Source organism: Zootoca vivipara, chromosome 11 (assembly GCF_965207765.1).
Source record: "Zootoca vivipara chromosome 11, rZooViv2.hap1.1, whole genome shotgun sequence".
NCBI lineage: Eukaryota > Metazoa > Chordata > Lepidosauria > Squamata > Lacertidae > Zootoca > Zootoca vivipara.
This window is the reverse complement of record NC_142594.1, coordinates 32,513,771-32,523,302: the sequence shown is the minus strand read 5'-3', so window position 1 is coordinate 32,523,302 and position 9,532 is coordinate 32,513,771. Positions and strand designations below refer to the sequence as shown.

The 9,532-nt window shown below is 43.4% G+C and overlaps 1 protein-coding gene across 13 annotated transcripts in view; it reads left to right on the top strand.

The window, feature by feature from the left end:
• The first annotated feature begins 64 nt into the window (after positions 1 to 64).
• The window catches only part of ANKIB1 (ankyrin repeat and IBR domain containing 1), a 57,670-nt gene continuing 48,202 nt past the window's right edge, over positions 65 to 9,532 (top strand). For 10 of the 13 annotated variants that reach the window (XM_088653595.1, XM_088653599.1, XM_035128977.3 and 7 more), the window contains exon 1: positions 65 to 881. The gene's annotated coding sequence lies outside the window, so the exon portion shown is untranslated. Of the gene's footprint in view, positions 882 to 4,517; positions 4,612 to 9,532 lie in introns of all 13 variants that reach the window. The other 3 variants (XM_088653596.1, XM_088653593.1, XM_035128972.3) reach the window with 1 other exon arrangement.

The following is a 9,532-nucleotide window of genomic DNA, read 5'->3' as shown; positions in this document are numbered from 1 at the left end:
CGACGTATTTTGGGTGGTGGCGGTGGTGGGGAAACTAGCTTTCCCTTACCGCCACGCAGCCTTGAAAGGGGGTCTCTTCCTCCGGGGAGAAGATGCGCATCGCCGCCCCGCCCCGCCCCGGGGTTCCTCTCTCGCTCTCCTCCGGGGCTCCGCCCAGCTTCCCTCCCCCGTGAGCCGGCAGTAGATCCGCTTCCCGTGCGGCTCCGAGCGCCCATGAGTTTCCGGGTCGGAGGCCAGACCGCTTGTTGCCGCCGTTGTGTTGTTGGCCGCCGGAGGAGGAGGAGCACCACCACCACCAGCAGCAGCAACAGCCTTGGCTTTCTCCCTTCTCCTCCTCCTCCTCCTCCTCCTCCGTGTGTCGGCGGTGGAGATGCCGCAGCTGCCACGAGATGCCTGGTCTTGAGATGCAGCCGGGGCCGTGAGGGGAGCGGGCCTCTCGCGAGGTCTTGGAGCGCGAAAGGCTTCTCTGAAGGGGCCTGCGACTGAGACGTGGTGCAGCAGCCGGACGGACGGAGAAGCTTTTCGGGAGAGTTCCGCCGCCGAAGCCGAACAAAGGGGGTTGAGAACGGCGCGCGAGCCGAGAGAAAGGCTTGCCAGCGCTCGCCCTCGCTCGCGCACGCGCACGCGCTCCCCTCTCTCAACGCCACCCGGCTCAGGTCTCGAGCGGGGGGGCGCCTTTCCGTACCTCTGAGGGGGAAGAGGGGGTTGAGCGGCCGTTTCTCGCCCCGCTGCCCCTTGTGGGACGGGGACGAGGAGAGGAGCGGGGAAGCGGAGCGGCGCCTTAAGAGGGAAAGGGGCAGCGGATAACTACTCCCAGCCGTCGCCGGGCGGATGGATGGGGGCACCGGCAAGCCGGCGAGGAGTGACCCTGTGAGGAACCGGTGAGTCGGGGGGGTGTATTTATGTTTTCGCGACTCTCTGGGTGCTTATATATAGTTGAATGGCATATATAGCAGTCCAATGGCACCCCAAAAAATAAAAATAAAAAGAGGGTTTCAGTAGGCTTCGGTTTCCCTCTTGCTTTGGTGAGGGTGTATAAAGGGGAGTTGCATGTAACTTGACATCGTCCTTCGGGAAGGGGGTCGAGGGCATCCGCAGAAATGTGCCTTTTGGGATGTGTGGGGCTGTTTTGGGAGAAAGGGGTGGCCGCGCCAAACCCAGTTCTGGCGGTTTGGCTTTGACAAGAGAGCGGAGAAGGGGGCGGGGGCTTTCGGACCTTCGTTTTAATACCACCATAATAGCTCTCCATATTTGGAAATCCCGAGTTGTTAATGGTTGGGTGGGTTTGTTGCCTCTTCGCTCATCCTGCCCCAACCCTCTCTTAGTGTATGTTTATGGGTAAGATCGGGTTGTTGTTGGTTGTTTTTGTTTTTGTTTTACATTTTTCATTCAGATTCACCGTTAAGTCCTGCGGTGCCCGGCCCTCCTTTTCAGCACTCTGAAATTATAGGCAGGAGACAGATTTCTGGAGCAAATAGCGCTGAATACAAGGGTGTGGCCGTGTGTGTATAAAAAAGAGAGGAGGAGAGACAGATGCACAAAATTAGATTACACATCCGGGCTTACTACTATGCATTCAGATAGTTTATAACCAGTGAAGGCCACTTAATGTCATCAGCCGGGATCAATTGGCAAAGTTTTTTTCTGGCCTGTACCACTTCATGTAGCTAGTGGGGTTGCGTTTTTGAATGTTTCCCGTGGAGAGAAAGATCCCTGCTTTTAGAAAATTAAACTGGTAGGAAATGGATTCTGACTAGTCTTCTATATGCTGGGTTTTCCCTCCCACGCTAGAAAGTCATCATGGAGGGGAGGGGCAGTATTCAAACAAACACACACAGCCACAACAGGAAGTGGTACAGGCCAGAAAAATCTTCTTTGTTTAATTCAGTTGATAGTACAAGCAGAATAGAATACAATTTGCAGTCAGGATCACTTGACAATGTAAGGCTTATAATTAACGTGTTAGAGCATAGTCATATGTAACACTAGCATATGTAACAAAAGGCTAGCAGCTGCTTTTCCTAAAAAGAAACAGCATTGGGAGGGGGGTCCGGACCAGTGATGCAGTACCGGTAGATGGGGGGGGGGAGGATGAAACATCTTTCCACTGCTTCTATATTTGAAATCCCTCTTCCAAAGCTGCTTTTCTTTACAACAAGCAGCCACCTGGTTTTTGTTACGGATCTGTGATCTGTGTCATGTGTAGTTAGGACCTTGCTTTTGAAACAATTAGAAGGACTTTGTAATATAATTGGTGATTTTATGAAGCAAGGTACATAGTAAACCTTAGCTAACTTTTATTTATAAGAGAATATACGGTAATTGATTGGACCAGGACTGCTTAGATCTTGGGACAGATTTTTTGGAAGATGTTCCACTTCTGGAAAAGCTGCAGTCTGATTTTAAAATGAAAGCCAAACAATAATTCTGCAGAAAACTAGCTGGTGTGTAAGTAGAGATTTTAGAAGGCATGCACATTCTTTTGAGGTGGAATGTAGTACAGTATTTACTTGAGGAATTGTTGGACATTGCACTGCTTGTACACAGTCAATTGAGCTGGTAGAAAATGTGCAATGCTAGTACTGTAATGCATGTATACAATTCCCTTGAGGATTAAACCACCATGCCCCCGCAACAACCCTAACCTAGCACCCTTGGACATTCTCTTTGGTGCCCACTAAATCCCTCCCCCATGCCCCCTTTTTTTGGTAAATTTGAGTTTTTTTGTTTGGGAGATGTTGACTGATTTTTTGGGCTGTGTTGTTTGATGGGGGTTGTAGGCATTTTGGCTGGGTCAAGGTTCTTCTCATCAGCAGTTAGTTCATCTTCTGTGAAATGGGATTTTTTGGGTATCCGTGACAATTTCTTAATTTCCACAGTAGCTCCTGGTTCCAGAATGGTTGAACCCCTGGTGTAGCTTCACCATATAGTGTATGAAGAAATCACTTGCATTCATCTTGTTTGTTTCCTTTGGCTTCAAAGCAAGTGACTTTGAATTTAAACATTCAATACATTAAAGTAGGACTCTGGAAAACTGTGGCATTCCATATGCTGCTTGATTCCAACTCCTATCAGGCCCAGCCAACACCACCAATAGTCAGGAATTGGTGTTGTACTCCAGCATCTGGAAGGCCACAGGCTTCCCATCTCTGGTTTAACAGAAACTTTCAGCTAAATTTGCTATTGGAAACTTTCCATTTGATATAGGTCAATTGTGTAATGTCTGTCTGCCAGTAGATAAACAACTACTTGCATGCTGTTCTTTTCAAAGTGGAATATTAGTCTAATTTACTTTTTTACAGAGGAATTCATTTTTAGATACTATTTTTTGCTTAATTGTGAACGGTAAAATGTGTAAAATAAATAAATATTTAAAATGAAAATTATCTCATCCTTAATTATTATTGCCTGTTTTAAGATACAGTATTAGATTGTACAGAAAGTGAAAAGTCATTCTATAGTGAATACTTTCTATGCTTGCCCCACAAAAGCCATGTCTTAATCTGTTAGGCTTTAAGGTACAACAAGACTCATTGTTTTTACTATAGCAGACTAATATAATTTCCCTCTGGAATTTGATCTAATAATGCTTATTAAGAAGTTGTCATATTAACATTTATTCCAATATATTGTCCTGACTACCTGGGAGAAAGTGAAACAAGCCATTTTGTGTAGAGCATACAAGTCATACCTCGGGATTGCGTCCACTGCAGGTTGCGTTTTTCCAGGTTGCGAATGCTGCGGACCCGGAAGTGTTCTGCCGCATGCGCAGCAGCATTCTGTGCACTTTGCGCATGCGTGAAAGCGCCACTCAGGTTGCAGACTTTTCGGGGTGCGAATGGCATCCTGGAATGGATCGGGTCCGCAACCCGAGGTACCACTGTATGTCTATTTTCCCCCACCTAGTTTCACTTAGTAATGTGTTATTTTTAACTCATCCTATCCCTGAAAGTCCATTGTGCGTGGTTCTAATGTATTACCATCTTTTTTATTTAAAAAAAACCACCTTGGTCTATAAAGATACATATTCATCTATAACAATTAAAATCTTGTCTATCTGCATCATTCTGTTTATCTGTGTTAAGAAACACTGACAGACACTAGTACTTAATAGGTACAACTTTCCCCTTCAATAGTCTGTTGGGATAGATAATTAGTAAAGCAATTGGAATTCAGAGGGTCTGAATTACCCATTGCATACACTTGGGAGAATCTTCTCTATTACAGAAGTCAATCATATGACACAGCATGCTCTCAGACAGGGTATTGTTTAGAGTAGGAGCACATGAGTATAGTGCAGTACTTCTGACAAATATAGCTTACTTGTGGTATTTAGCTCAGCTGTGAACATTCTAGTATAGAGAAAGCTGATAACTTTCGTTTTCTATAATTGTAAGCTGAACTACTGAACTCTGATCATTTGTGCTAACTATATAGATGCAGCACATAGCATTTTTTTTTAAATAATAACTGATTTAATACAACTACTGAAGACCTAAAACTTACTGTATTTCCAGTACTTCTAGAATGCTGACATATTCAAGCAGATCTTCTGACTGTCCGCTTTTGCTCAAGTTAAGTGTCTTTCCAAAAGGATAAACGGTGTGACAGGTGAGACTATGGCCCTCCAAATGTTGTACAACTCTTTGGCCATTGGCCATGCAGACCCAGGCTGATGGAAATTGTAGTCCAAAATATCTGGAGGGCATGACGTTGAGGGAGGGCTGAATTATACTATTAATTTGCTCTAAATTTGATATGATTGTACTAAAGGTAAATTTATAAGATGATATTTTAAGCCTTTAATGCTTTCTCTGTGGTGCAGTCTGGATTAGTATAAGTTAAGCCTTCATTAATACTGAAGATAAATTTCTTTATAGAATTGCTATTTGTTCTGTGTAGTGCTTAGTGTATTGAGGGTTGTTTTTGTTTCTAGAAGCCACCTAATATCACTCAATTGAAAAATGATTTGCGTACCTTATCAGGTCATGTAATAAATACATATAATAAGGTGTGACTATTTGACTGGCATAAGTCTGTATGTCTTGTAGACTTGCCAGTTGTAGAACTAGTATTTGATAGTAACAGAAAACAGAACTGTGCTAATGATAGAAACCAGGTCCAAGAGAAGATTGTACTTCTCACATGTTTAACAGGATACCAAGCCAAAGAAAAAAGAACCTAGGAAACTGCCTTATACTGTATTGAGTCAGACCATTGATCCATCTAGCTCAGTATTGGCTACAATGACTGGCAGTAGCTCACCAGGGTTTCAGACAGGATTCTCTCCCAACCCTACCTGGAAATGCCAGAGATTGAACCTGAGACTTTCTGTACGCAAGGCAGATGCTCTACCACTGAGCTATGGTTCCTCCCCACAGCAGATGCAATTGGCAGTGGTAGTCCTGATTCCTGGATACTTGTGCTAACAATCTTTTAAAAATATATTTGCATCTGGGACATGGGCAAAATGCGCATATCAGGGAACCCCCCCTTTCTTTAAAAAGAACCTAAGGGCAAAGTGCTTCTGAAGAAACACACAACAAATACAGAGGACCTTTCCTTTGGGAAGGGAAAGCTCCCTTGCTTTTATTGGGGAATAAGAAACTTGCCCTATGTCTTGTCTTCAGTATACCTCCTTAAGATGCAGATGGTTCCAACTTATTTTGCTGCTTTAGAGGTGACCTGGTTGAGCAATCGGTTTGACTGAGCAGGGAGACATTCACACTCAAGTTCTCTTGCACACACTGGGAGGCCTACACATACAGTGGACCCTCCGGATACAAACTTTATTTGTCCCGGGGATCCGTACTTAACCCAAAAAGTCCATATCCAGAGGCACCACTTCTGTGCGCACACATGGCACGATAAAGCGCTTCTGCGCATGCGCTCACAGCGAAAATCGGAAGTATACACTTCTGAGTTTGCCGCGTTCACAACCTGAAATTACGTTACCTGAAGGTAACGTAACCCGAGGTACCACTGTACAGTCTTTCTAAATGCAGCATGCATTTAGTGGTGCAAACTGAACAAAATTCTAACTGAACAGTTTTCTTCTATGAGTACGGTATGTATGTGATGAACTATCATAGTGTACATATATACTTCAAGCACCACATGTAGTTAGTGACTTCATTTCTGGTGGTGGTTCACTATGAAAGCTTTGTGCTACAAATACAAATTCAGGAATCCAATTGGCTAGCTCATAACTATAGACATATGTATTTGATTACTGCATATGTATACTTGTATAATGTTCCTTGAACCATGTTATTTTCAGAGATGTCTGTACTTGAACAGCATGTGGTCAGTAAAAGTACCGTAGTTGGACTGTGTGATTTAATCAGGGAGAGAGCAGAAACTTTCTGGAGAAAGTTGTAGAGCAAGGAGTGTCTGCTTACAAGAGGGGTGCATGCTGCTTTTTGCCTAAAACATTCTTGATTATATGGAATCATTGATAATAGTCAACCAATTGATCAGTATCCTGTCTTAGCTCCTTTGGCATTTTGCCAAAGATATCTTTTAAGGTACTGTATCTTATTTTTAATAGGAAAGTAGACCCAGAGGAGTTAAGTTGTCCTAGATTGTGCATCTCTTGTGTAATAATGAAACAGCAGTTCATAGTCTTAACTCTTTCCACATGTCTGGTATTACTGTCCTTATTATGGGGTTGGCATCTATGTCAATATACAATTTTAGTTGGCTAGAAAGAATATGCCTCTCCTCCATACCTTTTTTCCATGCTGATTACTACAGTACTTTCCCGTGTGCGAATGACTGGTTGTGGAATTGCTCAAAGAAGGAAACAAAGTTGCTTCCCTGCTATCTTTGAGAGTGGTCTACTCAGCCACACTCCTGTCCTTACTTCCCATTTGGCTTCCAGCATTCAATCTCCTGTATATTTGGCAACTCAGTAGTTTGGAGCTTTGCATTTAGAAGGAACCTCCTGCCTCACTTACACCATTTGATAAGGCTTCCTGCCTAGTGATGAGCCAAATAAGTGAGGTGAGTGAAAAAGCATATTCAGAATTTGCTTTTAATACCCCCCATTCCATGAGTGCTATTAAATCTTCATTTCTTGGGTATCTGAGTTCTATAATGGGAAGGAAACAAATAGCAGTAATATCTTCCCCATGCTATGAAAGCATTGAATAGCATCATTAGTTGTATAATCATTGACTAAAGAGGCTTGTACAGATAAACATAAGCATCTATTTCCACTAACTTAGAATGAGCTCACTCCAATAGCATCAGTTCCCACTGCAGTAAGTGTCCCCTTCCTTTCCTCCAAAATTTGCTGGCAGGACAAATCCTTGTTGTGAACCTTCTGTTCCTCCTTGGTATCTGGAATGCTTGTCTGGGAAATCCCAGGCACCTGGGTACCTGATAGGGCTGGGTGATAACTGGTTTTAAATATAGCGATATATCACCAGCTAAACATCGTGATATATCAATTTCTGAAATAAGGAAGGAATTATGTAGAGGCGAACAGGACAATGTCCTGGCAACTGCTACTACTTAAGGGACTAAAACTGATAAATTATGATATTATCAATCACCTCATAGTCACTTTCAGCAGCAGGCAAGCCCAAATGCATCTAAATGAGACTTTTGGTTTGGGGCTTGGCTACCAAAGTACAGTGTTGAGTAATAGTGAATACAAATAATCTGGGACTGCCAGCAGAATCAACAACAGCAGGGGGAGGCAGAAGCAAGAGCAACCTGGCAGTTGTGGTACAATAATGAACAGCCTGCAAAGCCTCATCATGGCAGAAGCAGCGGCAGCCTGCAAGGCCTTGTTGTGGTGGCGGCAGGAGTAGTAGCCTGCAAGGCCTTGCGGCAGTGGCAAAAGCAGTGATTGCCTGCAAGTAATGGTAGCCTGTGAAGCCTTGCAGTGGCCGCAGGAGACGGTGGCAGAAGCAGAGGACTTGCAGGCCACCACTACTTCTCGCCACCATAGCAAGCCCCTGCAAGCCCCACTGCTTTTGTCACCATGAGGCCTTGCAGGCTGCCACTACTATTGCCGCCATTTTCCATCGCTACCACAAAGCCTTGCAGGACGCTGCTACTGCTGTCTCCTGTCACTGCCGCAAGTCCCCACAGGCCTCTGTCACAAGGACTCGCAAGCCGCCACCACTTCTGCTGCCAAATCCTGTCGCCACTGCAAGGCCTCGCAGGCCAATGCCGTTCCTGTTGCCACCTCCTGTTACCGCTGTGATGCCTCACAGTCCACTACTGTTACTCGGTCACTGCTTTGAGGCCTTGCAGACCCCCGCCATTACTGCTACCACCTCTGGAACACCAGTTGCTCTCTGTTGCTTTACAGGTGCTTAGCAATTAGGAATGTTGTATCTGTATGAAGGCGGTTTTCAATTATTTAAAATAAATCCTCTTTAGAATTACTTGGAAATGCTTCCCTATATGTGAGACAATCTATGATATATTGTTCAGAACGCTGTCTTCTGAAGGGAGAATACTGCAGCCAGTAGCACGGTTTCACCACTATTCTTAACTTCCCCAGTGACACTGCTTGGCAACTGCAACAGAGACACAACTTGATGTTAATGCTTGCTGGGGAATGTATATTGTGGTTGCTTAGTAGCTCAAATCTTTCCTCCACCTCCTGGGCCCAACAAAGTAGCTAAGTCATCTTTGTTGTTTGAAGACAAGTATTTTCTAATTATCAGTTGACTTTATCCTATTTATATGCTAACAGTTGTGATTTGCATTGGATCATGCAATATTCATGTACTTCAGTTGAAAACTTGTAATGTGTGTGATAAACGCAGGTATATGGAATATTCATTATTTTAGTCCTGGACATGTGTATGGGAAATGTTTATATAGAGTTATGTTATAGAGAGTTATGTTATAGAGGTATGATTCTAATATTGTAATACTAAGAAAGCATGTTGATATTGATTACATTTTTAAGATCACTGGTGATGATTGTTCAGTGTATACGTGAAGGAGCGTCTCCACCTTCATCGTCTAGCCTAGACACTGAGATCCAGCTCCAAAGGCCTTCTGGCAATTCCCCCACTACAAGAAGTGATGTTACAGGGAACCAAGCAGAGGGTCTTCTCAGTAGTGGGGCCAACCTTTGAAATGCCCTCCCATCAGATATTAAACAAATAAATAACTATATGGCTTTTAGAAGATATCTGAAGGCAGCCCTGTACAGATGGGCAGCATATAAATAATAAAATTATTATTATTTATTATTTGCTTCAGGTAACACATAGCACAAATATATAATGTGCTCAGAGCAACTTCTGACAGATTTCTTCCAAGCATTTCCCCTTTAGAGAAGATAATGTCTGTCTGTCTAGTAGCATTTATAGAATTATCATAATGCTAATTCTAGGAAAGTATAACACAACCAGGGTTTTTTTCTAATCACATGCTGTAATTAGATATAGCTTTTGATCCTTCATGGAAAGTATAAATGGATTTCTGTCCTTCTCCTGGGCTTTTTTATTGAGAAAAAATAGTATTCATGGCTAAGATATGCACAGTTGTCAAAACCAAA